We start from the raw sequence: 16,296 nt of genomic DNA, 5'->3' as shown, positions 1-16,296 counted from the left end.
ATCTGTAGTCTCAGCTACTTGGGAGGCTGAGGTGGGTGGATTGCCTGAGCCTGGGAAGGTCGAGGCTGCAGTGAGCTGCAATCGTGCCACTGCACTCCAGCCTGGGCAACAGAGTAAAGCCCCATCTCAAAAAATAAAAGTAATAAAAATGGGGGCCTTTGTTCAAAAATTATTAATAATCTCAAGTACTAAAGCAAGTGTAGGCACTTCTAAACTTGGGACTCTGATACTGTGTGGGTCATACTCCTATGAAGCTATCCCTAAGTGGACTGTTTGCAAAGGTATGGATAGGATTTTTGAAAACTGCTTGGAAGTGATGCAGTACCCTAGGTATAGGAGCACTGCAAAGCCGTTACTACTTCTGGGATTGAAGAGACAAAAGGAAGAAACAATGACCGATGACTATAACCCAGAGAGAGTAACTGTATAGAAACAGCCTTCAGTAAAGGAGATGATCTGCAGGGACCCAACAATGAGGGATGGGGTAAATTCTCTGACCTTATTCTCCCCTGCCCACTTCTCCCCTGCTGGGAACCTAAGGGGAAGTTAGAGAGCAGGAAGCCTACAAGAGTCCTGAGCCCAGAACAGGGGAGAAGGTGGCGAATGAGACTGGAGTGATTAACAGAAAATGGTCAGCCTCATCAGCATTCAGGGATTCATGCATTCTGGGATCTAAGACCCTCCACCTACTCGCTCCATCCTACCTTTCCAGGTGTTTCTCCCTCTATTCTCCTCTGTTGAGACTTCTCAAAAATTGTCCTCACAGAGTCTTTAAAGGCAAGCCCTCAAAACTCTCATGGTATAACCAGAAGAGACCCCCTTTTTCCTCTTAAAACATTTTAGCAATTTATATTATAAGCCATACAGAACTGAGTTTCTTTTGATTTAAAAAACAATTTCTCCATCTCCCAGTTTTTCAAGTAAAAGTGACTTCTGTGGATTGAATTGTGTCCCTTTCCCCCACCAAATTCATATGTTAAAGTCTTAATCCTCAATGTAACTGTATTTGCAGATAAGACTTTTTGGAGGTAATTAAGGTTAAAGGAGGTCATAAAGGTAGAGTCCTAATCCAATAAGATTGGTGGCCTTATAAGAAGAGGAAGAAAGAGAGCTTTCTCTCTCTCCCTCTCCCTGAGTGCATGCACTGAAGAAAGACACGTGAAGTAGAATGAGAAGGTGGCTGTCTGCAAACCAGGAGGAAAGCCCTCACCAATAATCCAGTTGACCGGTACCTTGATCTTAGTCTTCCCAGTCTCCAGAACTGTGAAAAATAAGCCACTTTGTTCATGGCATTTCATTATGGCAGCATGAGCTGACTAAGACAGTGACATTATAGAAAGATGTGCTTTTTCTTGTACTCTGGCTTTGGTAAAACTCTGTAAATCCTAGTTCAAAAGCTGAGGTTTACCTACAAAAGAGTTTTCTTGCTTTCTGCTCTCTTTGGAAAAGTGGGAAACGGTGTCATGTTGAAATTGGGCTGGACTTATTTCCAACCTCTCTTCTCCCTACCTTGGATCACTTACTTTTCTGGTCCTCAGTTTCCTCATCAGTGAGGATGCCACCTACCTGTGGAACAGCCATTTATTTGAACAGATTCCATGCTTTCCATATGTGGAAACTCCCTTCCTCTTTTATCAAAGCACTTGGCTTCGCTGACCTACATTTGGCACAGATTGGCTGATTGCCTGTTCTTTCCTGGACCCTGAGGTGTGATTCATCTCTGCATTCCCTAGCGCCTTTTACATAGTAGATTCTCAGCAGTGTTTTCCTGCTGGACTGATCTTCCCTCTCCAGAAAAAGTGGAGGCTATATGATGTTCTCCTAGAATAGAAGGTCACTTGAGGCATTGTCACAGCTATGCACTGAAGTGTGGCTTGGCCCCAGGTTGGAGTTTTTAACTCTTGGCTCTTTGGTTAATCTCTTACCTCTGAGAACAGATTATTCACTGACACCTTCAGTGGAGCCTTAAGAAGACATTTTTTTCCCCCTGTACACAGAGCTGTGGTTTTTCTGATTTCTCTGCTTTCATTCAGAATCTCCCCTAGCTGTCTAGGAATACTAGTTAACTAAGGGCTTGGCTTTGGATGCCTGGCCAGGGCCATTGGGCAGGGACACAGACACCTGGCAGGCGGGTTTCAGAGAATGCATTGCAACAGCTGTGTGGCCTGATTGCTCCGAGCCCATTATTCATTTTGCATAATTGTTGACCTTTCTGTCTGCACTCTCCATGGAGAATTTCAAGCCATTTTCCAGAGCACAGATGAATATCTGAAATGCACAATAGCACAGGAGGCTGTCAGCATCAGCCTTACAATTCTTCTTTGTAGCAGAGTGGGGGAGGAGAGTGAGGCCTAGTTAGGAGACCAACTCTGGCTTGAGTCAAGATCTCAAGGAGTCAGGCAGCTTCAGGTGATTAGACAAGGAAAACACACTCGTGTTGCCACTTGAAGATGTCTGCATCTTTTTATTGGTTCAGGGTTTGACAGTGACATCCTTTTGTGCATAAGTCACTGATGACCAGATGTACAAAGTCCTTTAAAATTGATAATGGGTTTTACCTTTCCAGTCACATCCCTCTGCCCTTATCTCAGTAACCCATGTGCAAAACACAACAGACTCTCAGTGGTTTCCCAGAAGTACCATGCCAGTTCCTGGACCTTTGCACAAGCCATTTACTTCTCTTAGAATGTCCCTTCCTCACCTGCTAACCTTTTTTTTTTTTTTTTTGGCACTCATAGGCTGAATTAGTCGCTTCATCCTGTTGTCTTCTGATAGTGCCTTCCACATCATCCATATTACATTGTATCATATGCTTACACCTCCAGCTTGTCCTGTTGGAGGGTCAGGGTCTGGAGAGTATTCATTATTCTATTTCTAATACCTGGCACATAATAAGTACTCTGCAAATGCTTTAAAAATGAGTAAGAAAATAGATACGGAATGAATTCTTATTTTAGATGCTATAAACCTACATTATGTTGTTTGGGAATCTATATTGCAAGCGAAAGAAACACAAAGTGATTTAAGCAAAAAATAATCTTACTGGATTATGTAGGTGAAAAGTCTGGGGAAGACTGGGTTTAGGAGTGGCTTGATTCAGGGTGCAAACAACGTGGACAACAGACATCTGTAAGCTCAGCTTCGTCTAGGGGTGGCCTTTATCCACAGCCTGGCTCCTCCTCATAGCACTGAAGTGGCTAAAGCAACTTGAGAGGTGAGGTTTTATTCCCTCATTCTGCTAAGGCCGGAGGAAAAGAGAGGGTTTCTTTTTTCCAGAAGGTGCAGCAAAGGTCTCATTGGGTCTGACTGGGGTATGTGCTAATCTCTGATAATACCTGTGGCCAAGAGGCTAGCTATGCAAATTGACTCAGGTCAGTCAGGATTTACCTTTGTCAATTTCTTTCAAAACAACATTGGCAGAATGTGAGGGAAAAGGTGAAATCCACAAAAGGAAATCAAGGTACTATTGCTGCAGGAAGGGAATATGGATGCTGGCCAAGCAAACAACCTACTTTCACTCTCTGTATCCAGTCCCACAGGCTTAATGCGAGAGAAAAAATAAATAGAAAAACAAAAACCTTTCAAAGGGTTTAGCAGCCATATTCAATTTTTGTGAACTAAATCCAAACCCTAAAGCAAAATGTACAGTCAAGTCCTTTGCTCTAGAGTTAAAAATTTCTAGCAGGGCCTCCATTTAATAAATCACACAGTTGGGTGTTTTATTGGTAAATATTATTTTTTATTACAGTAGACATCAGATGTGTCATTCTTTCCTTTGGTCTAGGTGTATTTTCTCTTATAGTAGTTCACAGTTTTATGATTTGGGAAATTGTGGTAAGGTCCATGAGTAGAGAATTATGCTTCCAGACACAGATCTATGCCTTAAATTGCTGACTGAGGTTTTCATCTTTTTCTTTTTCTGCAGCAAATATTGCCAATTGGGAGGGAAAATAAATCACAAGTAACATGAAGATATTTTATCTTTTAGCAGTAGTATAAAATTCCTTCCTAGGGAAAGATTGAAGATGTCAAAAAGAAGCATTGGTAAGCATGTACACACAAGCCCTAATGATACACAGGTCCCCAACAACCAGAAGAAGGAAACGATTTTTAAAACATGGGTAGAAGAAAGAAGATGAGTCAAACTCAGTGGAAGAAGAGGAGGCCTGAGAAAGGCGAGAATAATTGGTCCCATGGGGATTTTATTTTTGCCTGGGAACAGAGTATACAACTAATGATGTAATATTCCTTCTCCATATATCTTAGGAAGTCTTTAGTACAATCAATATTGCCCCATAACATTTCTGTACAAAAAGATTTTAGAAATTCCAAGAAAAGTTGATGACTTCTTCACAGTTGATGCTGGGCAAAAAACAGAAGTTGCTATAAGGATCCTCCAATATCGAGCTTATGCATGCTATATTTTACCTGTTCTGAGATGTCACAGATTTAAGATGCACTTTTAATTTACATATGCAGATGAAAAAAAGTTGTTGATGTAACTATGACAATGCTTTCTCATTACTTATAAAATTACATGATACCTATCAAGACCAACAAGTATGTTATGCTGTACTATAATATTATGTTTAATGCAAGAGGTCTTTTAGACTAACACATATGTTTTATGATTTATCACTCATCTGAAAAGAAGAAAAATACAAATAAAATTAATTGGTTTATGAATTTCTAAGATTTCTTCACATTTAGAGGTAGGCTCTTTTGAGTTACTTTGCAATGTGCTGTCAATGATTGCCTTATCCTCCAGAATGTGGCTGGCCATCATCAAGTATTTTGTGTCACAATGTTTCTTATGAGTATACTACTATTGTCTCCAGGATTTTTTTCTAAACCCATTTTGTAAGATTTGTTTCTGGTGCTCTCTTGATGTTACCAGAAATTACCAACAGAAGTGACCAACTCTCCTATTCCTTCTTCTAATGGTCTTCAAATAATTTGTAACTAAAATGTTGAACTCTTAAAGCTCTCTTTTCTTATTCTCAAGCATAACAACCAAGCTGCTACACACCAAGTTGTTATTTAACCAAGTTTTTAGTCAATGACAACTATATGATGGCCACCTGGCCAACAACAATTTTAAGGTGCATTTATTGGAAAGCCTCCCAATTTAAGACATGCTAACTTGTTAAGAAATGCAGTTATAAAATATCAGAGTTACAAAGGAACTTTAGGATACATTCAATGCAATCTACCATTTGTATTTGAAACACTGGCACCAGAGAGATTGATTTATTTCCTAAATTCATACAGGTACTTGTAGAGCATTATGACTGCAACTCAGACTCTTCTTTATCCATCATACTCTTTATCTCACATAATCGTGCTTTTATCCATAGGTTCTCATGTGAGTCAGTCATTTTTTGGTGTTATTTTTTGTTTGAAACATGGATTATGTTCTGTGGCAGAAAATAGAGTTTGGGGACAATCCCGAATTGTTGGAGTCCATTGCTTTTTTCCTACCATAAATCTTTGTAATGGCTCTATCAGTTTAGAAGTATTATATAAATATCGTTTGTAAATATGGAATGTTTTGTTTAAAAATTATAAAGTGTGGGCCAGGTGTGGTGGCTTACACCTGTAATCCCAGCACTTTGGGAGGCCAAGGCGGGTGGATCATGAGGTCAGGAGATAAAGACCATCCTGGCTAACATGGTGAAACCCCGTCTCTACTAAAAAAATACAAAAAAATTAGGCGGGCTGTAGTTCCTGATACTCATGAGGCTGAGGCAGGAGAATAGCATGAACCCAGGAGGTGGAGCTTGCAGTGAGCCGAGATCGTGCCTCTGCACTCCAGTCTGGGCAACAAAGCGAGGCTCCATCTCAAAAAAAATTATAAAGTGTGAAATGATCTGTATTGAATATCTCTATCACTATCTCTTTCTCTCTCTCTCTCTCTCTCTCTCTCTCTCTCTCTTTCTCTCTCTCTCTCTTGTATGTATGAAGATAAAGAAGTTAAGTATAAGTTAGGTGTTGAAAGACAGCCCAGAGAAAAATCATTTGTAAAAGTCAATGAGAATCATTAATCTGGGCAGGGACTCTTTATGAAAAGTTAAGGGCAGACAGGATCTCCTTCCCACACAGAGTTCAACACCTGGAACTCATTGTATCAGGTTCATAGGACAGGACCATACCCAAAAGAGGGGATAAAAACTTGGAACAAGTTTTCTCAAGGTGAACTATTTCAACTTCAGAAAAGTTTATTTTACAAGCCCAGTAAAACTGTTAGGACCTGTCCAGTAAACCTTAGAAGGATTGAACACTGAGAATATGGGACTTCTTTCTTCACCAAGGGTAACCAAAGACATAGAGAAGTTCTTTGTTCTTTCCCTACTTGTTTTACTGTTTTCCAGATAGCTAGAAGAAAGAGAGAAAAAAAATAAAATTCATTTTATAAAAGCCACGTCTGCCTTTGTGCTACATTAATCCTTAATTAACACAGGGACAAAATTATCTCTTGGTTTAAAACAAAACACACTAGTATCTTTAATAAAAGTTTTAGAATTCAAATTAAATTCAGTGGGCTTATTGACTCTACCAGAGTATTTTGAAAAAATCTCTCCAGATAATTGCACTATACGAATAACTATAACATCTTTTCATCCACTCATAACTTAATTCATCTGCAGGTTTAAGAGAAGTCAATTTTTGAATCCAGAGTGTAGACCACGTGATCCTTTTCTTAGTCTATTACTAATGATGGGTTTTTTCTTTCCCTGTGGAGAGAAAATACTGGCCAGGAGACAGGTGAGTTTGGTTTTTCTTGGATTCACTATTCATTTGTTTGTTTCATTTTCTTTCAATGCCTTCAAGATGTCCCAGCTTTAGTTAGCTTTACACAGAGCTCTGGGCTTAGAAAACAGTCTTCCCTTGGCTATACCTTCAGGTGGGGGATGAAGGCTGCTTCTGCCTTTGGATCTGGGAGACTGGGCTTAAATCTTCTTACAGACCAGTTAAGTCACTTCAAAAGAAAACTATTCTGGCAGGCTTATTCATGTTCACGGTAGAGATTTCATTTCATTAAACCCTAGACTTGACTTTCTCTCAGCAAGGTCAAGGAAAATGTTACTTGCAGCACTATTCCTTGACTTCACCAATGCTACCAATGTTTGATTTATGGCAGCTGTGCCTTTGTGAACCTCAAAAGGGCCTTGCTGAGGAATTTCTGCTTCCTCTGAAATTAAGGGGTGCGGACAAAGAGCTGACTGACTGAGAAATGGAAACCTCTATCCATCATTTGAATAGTGACTGAGACTTCTGGGCCAAGGGAGGCTGCTCTTTTAAAATACCAAGGAGATTTTTATAACCTTGGTCTCGTGTGTGTGTGTGTGTGTGTGTGTGTGTGTGTGTATGTATGTGCACACATGTGCATATTGTAATGGGGTCTCAGTCTCAAGCCTGAGTTTTAAAAAAATATTAATTAGCTGGTTCTGAATTCTAACTCTTAACTGGTCAAGAGAGAAATGAGAAGAGTTGTGGGATATAGCATAGGGGACTTTGGATCCCAGATTTCAAGCCTATAATATATCTTTGAGGATATATTACCATGAGGCTTATAGAGCCAGTAATGTCTTCATATTAATTGTTAAACTTTATTTCTCCCCGTAGGATTATCATACTTTCTCCCATTTTCCCAGTCTCTAATTTTCCTTGAGCTTTCAGATTTAGAAAAGCATACATTTCCCCTAAGGTTCTGGAAGGGAGTTACTGCGTGGACACACTGCCTGAGTTCTATCTGATCTTTTTCACTATGCCAAGAGCAGAGCTTTGCATAGATCAGCTCTTTAATGTGTGTCACATGATGTGTCCCTAAAAATCACTGTGCTGATCAAAATCACATAAGAAAAACCATAGGACTTGTGCAGAAAATGGGGTTAGAAGTAAAACAATCAAGAGCTTTATCAGTGACACATAAACAGAGAATAGTGAATAAAAATTGTAGCACAGTTTTATACATAATTAAATAGTAAAGACATAGACAAATACAAAAATAAATAGGGCACTTTGTCTTGAAAATGACATGAGGTTGGCCTATGACAGTGAGCATCAGAAGGTAGATGCTTGTGAATAACTGAAAAGCTGGAAGGAGGATCAGCTGAGATCACATGGGAAATTATAATACCAGATGTGGATGGGTGTGGCTCGTAACACATGCAGTGAACTGGGGTAGCCGAGTGATGTTGAGATGTGCATGTGTGCCTGTGTGTGTGTGTTTTGTGTATTTCTTTGCTGTGTTTAACTAGGTTCAGTTTCCACATTGGAACACATTCCTGTTTTCAAAACAAGTGTTCCAGCAGAATTGATTGTATGGGTAGAGTTAATCAAAGCTGCCGAACATGAGAATGGCATTTTCTTTTCCCCTTTGTCCCAATCTTTGCTTTAGTCAGTTAGAGATGCATTCTCTCAGTGGAGATATTTATCTTGTGGATGCCTCACTGGATTGTGCGTGTGCTGATATTATGTCCTTTATTTTTTTTCCCCCTTCCTCCCCAGTCTACAATGTCAGAGATACTCCAGTGACCCAAAAGAAGGAGTACATGTAACCAAAGGAGATGACTGCCCATGGGTATAATTTGAGGAAAGCCAAACATCCTGCTTATTTAAGAATAGCAGTCCTGCTAGCCATCCACAGTAGCCTGAGTCATCACTATTGGGAAACAAGGGACTGTATTTTTTTGTTAGAAGAGATACGTGACACTGGAATTGGGTACATCAGTACTGCCCATAACACTTTCTAGAAATATCTAATGTATCTAGCAGTGGCAGCAGACCTTAATGACTAAGATAAGGAATGGTAAATGTTCCTCTTTTTTCTGTTTTTATAGTGCACTCTATATTTTATTGGCTATAAAAATAACATATATCCAAAAGGGAACCTTTTAGAGAGGTAGATAGAAGGGACAAAGCAAAATCATATCCATCCCCTCTGAAAACATTTTCATGCATTTCCTTCCAGTCTAGGAGTAGTAGGTTTTGCTGGTAGAAGAAGAGAAGAAAATGGAGCTGGTTGTGTTACAACATTCCTTGCTGGTGTCTTTACTCTAGTATTGTCTTCATTCATGAATGTAATGGAAAGGCTAAATGAAAGCTTGGGACAGCTCAACACGTGGCAACTTCAAAATGACTCCTCCTGCTCTCTTGGCTGGTCTTCCTAGAAGAGCTTTACTGCCCATTATGACCCAAACTTTCCAACCAGCCGTTGGCCTCAACTGGCTTTGAACATACTATTGTTTTAGCAACTCAACTCCTGGATTATCTTCTTGGCTCTTAAATTCTGCTTGTGCATTGTACTCAGTTGTTGAATTTCCCTCTTGGCTTTAGGGACATGGCTTATACCAGCTTCTTGGCTTCTGGATTTAGTGTATGTGTAGACTTGGTTTTGGATCATGCCTTTGACCTGGGTGAGCTATCCAGCACCACAGCCATACTTACGAGCTACTTGATTGATTAAGCATGCCCAACATCCAGCCCCATTGTTAAGGGAGCAAGATTAGCTAATGGAATCCAGTTACCAGGGAGAATAGGCCTGCCTTGTGTACCGCAGCAAAGGTCCCTGAGCCACCCTCAAGATGACTTACACAGCCTCCTAAGATTGTCACTACAGGGCTACTGACCTTCAACATTCCATGAAGACTTCTTCACCTTCTGAATTTCATCTTAGCATCTTGGCTGACAATAGGAAAATATAGGGCTTTTTTTTTTTTTTTTTTTCGCTGTTTGGTGACTCTATCACTTTTGCAACAGTACTTTAATACCCATTAACCAAATTACTTTGATTTCTTTGTTTAAATATGATGAAGACCAGTTCCTTTTGAGAGACCTGAGCCACAGAACACCTCCAAAGATGGACCAAATCAACTGGGAGCTCTGCTGATTCCTCTGCTATCTCAGCAGCCTCCTAGTCCCTAGATAGTGGCTGCCACCGTCTCCCCATCATTATGTCTTGTCTATATGCCATGTCTAGACAAGGCTGAGATAGACACAGCTTTGCCTGCTATGTCAGGGCTTAGTTCAAATGGGAGGGTATTGAGGGTATTTTATCATCCAAACTCGGTAGAAACACTGTAGAGTGCCTTGGTAAGTAGGCCACAATGGAAATAATGGTAGTGGTGATTATGAAATCTTGTGTTTGTTTACAGCTTTACAGAATATAAAATGTATTCACTTTGGTGATTGATTTTATGACTACCAAAACCGTACAGTAGGCAAAAAGGGATATGTTGCTTGGAGAGGTTAGGTAACTTGCCAGAGGGTGCACAGTTCAGGGAAGGGATCCAGGATTCTGAGTCAGGTCTTTTGATTCTTAGTCCAGGATACATTCTAATTTATCATCACTGTATATTGCCATAGGCTATCTAATCAGCCCTTAATGTCAGGTCAAAATCATAAACTGAGGACCAAGGCAATATATCTCTTTTAAATTAAACACTCTTAATACAGCACAGAGAATCCTGTGGTGTCTGCATAATTATTTATAAACTGACTTATTCTTTTGTTTTTAAAAATCTCATTTTTTTTTTCCCTAAGACAGATTTTTTAAAGTAGAAGGAATTAGAGAGATGTAGCTTCATCACCCCATGTTTTAGATGAAAAGATTGAGGCTCAAGAAATTTGAGTCATCCAGTAAATGGGAAAGATGGCAAATTAACTCATTTTCTTAATTCCAGTCTGGCACTTTCTCCCACTGTAATCTCTTGAGGAGACAGCAACTATCATCACTACTTCATCTTCTCCTACCTCCTCTACTCTTTCCATGCCACAGGCTTTAGTGTCATCTTAAAGTATCTGAGACCTCTCCAGGACTGCTTCCTGGATTTATGCCCTAGACAAGCCTAGACATTTGGATAAAAGCCAAGTAGGTGGTAAGTAACATTCTCATTTAGGATGTGCCTTGGCTTCACATGACAGCAAAGGCATGAGTTGGCAGCAAATGGAGGCATCCTGTGGAGCTGAGTAAAGCCCGGGTCTCTGCAGCAGAGAAGGGAGGGCTTGCACACTTGCCCCAGGCAGTTTCTGAGTGTGCATCATTCTATTCCTGTCTCTCTGACCTGCTGCTTTGGACTAAAGTGGGTTATGGAGCTCTGGATTCTTTGGAACCAGAAATTATCAGAGAATGAAAGAGCACGGAGAGGCCTTGACATCTTTATTACCTCTCTTCATCTGCTTCAGACAGTGCAGCACTTAAACTTTTAGATAACTTCAGAATCAGCAGGGAGATAGCAATTGCCAATGGTACAATAGTTGATACCATTCATTAAGCAGGTAGGTGTATTGGCTTACTTACGCTGTCTAACTTAATTCTCCTAGAAACCTCTTCTCTTCTCAGGTGAGGCAACAAATTCAGCCAAGTAAGGTACTAGCTTAAGCCCTCATTCCTTGTGAAGGTCCATGTTGTCAAGATTTGTGCTGAAGCTCTACTACTCCAAGTTCTGTATTCTTGCTGCTACAGAGGGTAGTGCATGGCATCGGTAGGTGCCCCGATACACCTGGGGTAGAGGAGATGTGGAGTGGATACCTGGAGTAAGGCTGGAAAATTGGGGGTGGGATACAGAGGTGGAGATGTAAAGACTGTCATTCTCCTTCAGACTGAATTATCCCTCATCAAAGATGTTAGGCGTTTTCTTTTGGTCTATCCTAGGGCTATTTTATGCAAACAAGAGGACTTCCTCAGGGTACTGTAGGCATGGTTTTTTCTCCTGCCACAGTCCACAGGGTGAGTTGCCCACCATTTACATTTTGTAGATTACCCTCCCAGGAGGGTAATCCTATGTAGTTTTACAATATTTTGATGGTGTCTTTACAGTTGTCTTTTCTACAAGAGGAGTTTCCCCATATCCCAGGACCAAGCTCTTCTCCATCTCTTGTTCTCAATGATCATGTCTCCAATGTGAGTTGAGACAGGTTTTCCGCACTAACCCATGCACATTCATTCATGATGCCATAATGATGTCTCTGATTATCAACCAATGGCATTCAAAGGGTGCAGCCAAAATGCCTGTGCATAAAGGCAAAATGACCTGCTCTGGGTGGCACATGCCTCACAGCAATAGGAAGGATCTTTGACAACCTGCATTGCTTGAGCAGTGCGGTGAGGTGAAAAAGAGTACATTTACTGTATAACTTTGGGCAAGTTTTTTTTTTTTTTCCAACCAGCATGAATTCCAAATAAAATATAGGTAACAGGTATCACTAACTTCAGAGTTGCTAAAAGGACTAAATGAGCAATGTATAGAAAGCTGGTACAAGTCAGTTTGCATACGGTAGTTAACCAATAAACACCATTCCCTTCTTATTCCATTCCTTTCCTTGATTTTTAAGGCCCTAAAAGGCTAGTAATTTTAGGAGGTTCTAACACATTCAGGAAAAGTCTTGGACTAAGTTGTCATAACATAGACCTGATGGTCCTGCAGGCCATCTTCCTCCTGCCAACCTCAAGAGATCCAGCCAAAGTGGGAAATCCTCTGAGCATCCTTGGGGTTCTCACACTCCTGCATTGAGCTGTGGCTGTTCCTCTATTGAATATGGGGGACTTCTTTTCCACAGGGACTCACAGATGCCTGGAGGTGGAAGGCCACCAATAGCACTGCCCCACCATTCCCCACAGTTCCTCCCCTTCCTCCCTGACCATCATGAGAACAGGGAAGCTAGGGCTGCTGAGACTGTTTTCTTTGAGATGAGGTCAGACATCCAAGGGGAGGAGCGGGAGACAGAGCATCACTGATATCATCTGCAAATAATATTTATGGAGGCCCTGTAAGACGCTGATGTGAAGTAGAATTATGAGGAAGGAAAAAAGAGAAGGCCTATCCCTGTGCCCCAGTAGTGTACCTTCCCAGGCTGACAATGTACAGGCATGGACTTGACACAACACTCCCCCTCCTGCCTTATGCTCACATTCATCTCTACCTAGTATCTGATCAGCCACTCAGATCTGCTTTCTCATCACCTGTTCCCTTGGAAACGGGCAACACTTAAGTCTGTGGGGAAGGTGGAGCACGCAGAGGGGAAGCAGTCACTCCACTTAATGTGGTGAAGTTTGGAGCAGCACTGAGGAGCACTTCAGCGTTTTAGCAAATCTATATGGAGGGCTAAGATGTGCCAAAATGTTTCTCTCATGATTTTATCTAATTCTGACAACTTTGTGAGGCAGAGCATGTTTGCCTCATGTTCTGAATTTCGAAGGCTAGATTAGGTTATGTGAAGGGACTTGTCCAGGGTTGTACCATCTGTCAGTGTCGTCCAGTGCTGGTAGCCAAACTCAGCTCTCATGGTCCATTCCTCTACCTAGAACCTCATGGCTTTCATTGGAGAGGCTGCTCTGGAATTTCCAGGAGAGAGAACTGCTGCTATTTCCAATCAATCGTGTTTTTGAAATTGAATTCACGGGGCTTGTAGACCTCAAGGATCCTGTTGTAATGGAGTCATCTGTTGTTTTCCTGGTGAAGATTTCTGCCTCTGGAACATCTTAATGAACATTTCTCTTTGTTACTTGGTGGGGTCCTTGTGTGTTTGAAATGATGGATTTATCCCAAATAAAGAGGTGTTCATTGAAGTCAAGAACAAATACATCCACGAACTCCTCACCTTTCCTCTCAGCTGGTGACCAGCGGAGCAAGGCTGCCATTCAACTTCTCACCTTTCCTCTCAGCGGGTGACCAGCAGAGCAGGGCTGCCATTCAAAGAAACCCTTGTGTTTCAGATGCAGATGAAAGGCCAGTGACTAGAGAGAGAAAGCACTGGAAGGGGATAAGGTCTTGTCCAAAACTCTTTCCCTACCTGGTCCTCCTGCTGTGCTCCAGTGATGGAGCCCACTGCTACAGTGAATGTGGGAGCCTTGTGATGAAGCTGAGTTCATGACCCACCCCATTACCACTCCCACTTCTGATGTTGGCACTGTTTATCAGAAGCTTGCTCCTGTGACCTTGAAAGACATGTGAGAAAGAATGTGCATTTTTTTCCTTTTTTCCCCAACATTCACAATCTTGCTTTCCTTCTTCCATTCTGTCTTCTCTGTCAAGTCGATAGCACAGAGCTTCCAACCCAAGATGCTATAGACCAATGGCAAGAAATCAAATGCAAATGCAGATCAAGTTCATTCATGTTCATTCAATAAAATAATTATTGAGTTCTTCCTATGTGCCAAGAACATAGAAGCTGAGGTAGAACTGGGAACAAAACAACTTAACTATTGTTGTGGAATTTTCCCTGTGGTAAGGGATATAGATGATAAACAAATAAGCATGTAAAATGTTTCAGTTTGGGTTCCCCCAAAAGCAGAATTTAGGAAAAGGATTTGGCTGCAAGTAGTTTATTTAGGAGATAACCCCATGAATTACAGTGAGGGAGTAGAGGTGTGAGCTGCAGAAAGGAGAAAATTCAATAAATGGCACATTAATCAGTGGGTTCCCGTGGGGCAACTGGGGCTGAATCCCCCTGAGGACCCTCTGACAATCAGTGCAGAAAACTAGTCAGAGGCTTCCTCTTGTGGGGTGAAAAGCTGGGGTATTTATTCACAAACTTGACCTTCTTTGCTTCCTAGAGTGCTAACTTAACATTTCTGGCCGGCCTTGTCCACAGACTGAATATGTTCCCATGGCCAGAGGAAATCAATAACACCATCTATCATAGAGACAAATAAAGCCATAGGCTGTAAGGAAGGTGTCTGTGGCGACCTCCAGGGAAGGCCATGGGTATGGTCAAGGGGATATAAGTAGGATGTCATCAGCAGCTGCTGAATTAGGTAGAAATAGGTACTAGAAAGAAGGTTAAAAAAGGCTGTTGGGTGATCACTGGGGGATGGACCTACTAACATAAGGTGGTCAGGAAATGTCTTCCTGAGGAGGTGACTTTGGAGTAAAGACCTGAAAGAAGTGAGAAAGTCAGCCCTGCAGACGCCTAGGCGAAGATCACTGCAGGCCGAGGGAGCAGTGAATGAAAAGACTTTCAAGCAGAAGTGGGCTTGGATCTGTTTTCAAGGTAGATCTATTAGGATTTGCTGAAAGATTGGACACAGGGTTTGGGAGAGTGGAGTCATAAATGATTCTAGGAGTGTTTTCCAGAACATCTGGTAAAATGGAGTTGGCATTTATTGAGATTATGAAGCTCTGGGAGCATATTTGGGGGGTACTAAAAGTATTATTTCAGACACGTTAAGCTTGAGGTCACTTTAGACATCCAAGTGAAGATGTTGAGCCAATAGTTATACATATTTGTCTGGAGTTCAAGGTAGAGGTTAGTTCCAGAAGTGTGAATTCAGTGGTCATCAGTGTGGACATTGTATTTAGGACCACAGTAATGAATGAGATTACCTAGGAGGTGAATGCAGATACAAAGAGAAGAGGTTTGAAGTCTAAGCCTGAAAGTACATTGTTGGGGTATCTGCAAAGAATTGGTTTTAGGACCTCCTGAATATAGCAAAATCTGCAGACACTCCAGCGGAAGATTTTGCTTCAGAGACTTTCCCTGGAGTCATTGTATAGGCTAATTGGTACTAAGAAGATGTGTACCTTAACAGGAGATTTAAATTTTCACTTTAGATTTAGATTAAAAAATCAAAAAATAAAATGTTCAGATTTTTGTAAATAAATAAATTTAAACTAAGAAAGACTCTCCATTTTAAATGACCCCAGGGAAAGGTACTGAAGCAAAATCTTCCCCTGGAGTATCTGCAGATTTCAGTATCTGCAGGTAGTCCTTAAAATATCACCCAAATCCTCTCAGTGGTAAGGTTACTTCAAACCTCCCTCCACAGATTTGGTCAGTACACATCTGAACTGAACTATGCATTGCATGTAGCCACAAATCTGATCTGAATGGATTTCCATCATTAAGATGAGTTTTTCATCACATTGGCCTTGGAACAGAAAATGATTTCTTCTACTCCTGTATTTCCTTATTCCAATCTGTTATATAGAATGTTGTCAGCATAATCAAATAAGATTCTGGTCAAGAATTGACAATGGTTTCCTAACTCCTATAGAAAACTCTTGCTTTCCTTCCAACAATCTTCATTTGGCATAACTATCCACATTATCTTCACAGAATAAATACCTTTATTTAAGTTCATCTAATTCTGTTGTGTAACAAACATGGCTCTCTTAGTCCCACTTCCCAGATTTTCTGAAACTTTCCCCCCAAACACATATTTTTTTCTTTAATATCTAAAAATTCTATGCCTCTCCGAGTTTATGAAACAGAGTTTGGTCTTTGGAATCAGAGACCTTGGTTTGAATTCTATGTTTGCCTTAGTTTCCCCATCTATAAAATGAAGGTAATAAT

Source organism: Rhinopithecus bieti, unplaced genomic scaffold, assembly GCF_001698545.2.
Source record: "Rhinopithecus bieti isolate Rb0 unplaced genomic scaffold, ASM169854v2 scaffold_42039, whole genome shotgun sequence".
NCBI lineage: Eukaryota > Metazoa > Chordata > Mammalia > Primates > Cercopithecidae > Rhinopithecus > Rhinopithecus bieti.
Note: the sequence above shows the minus strand (reverse complement) of the source record.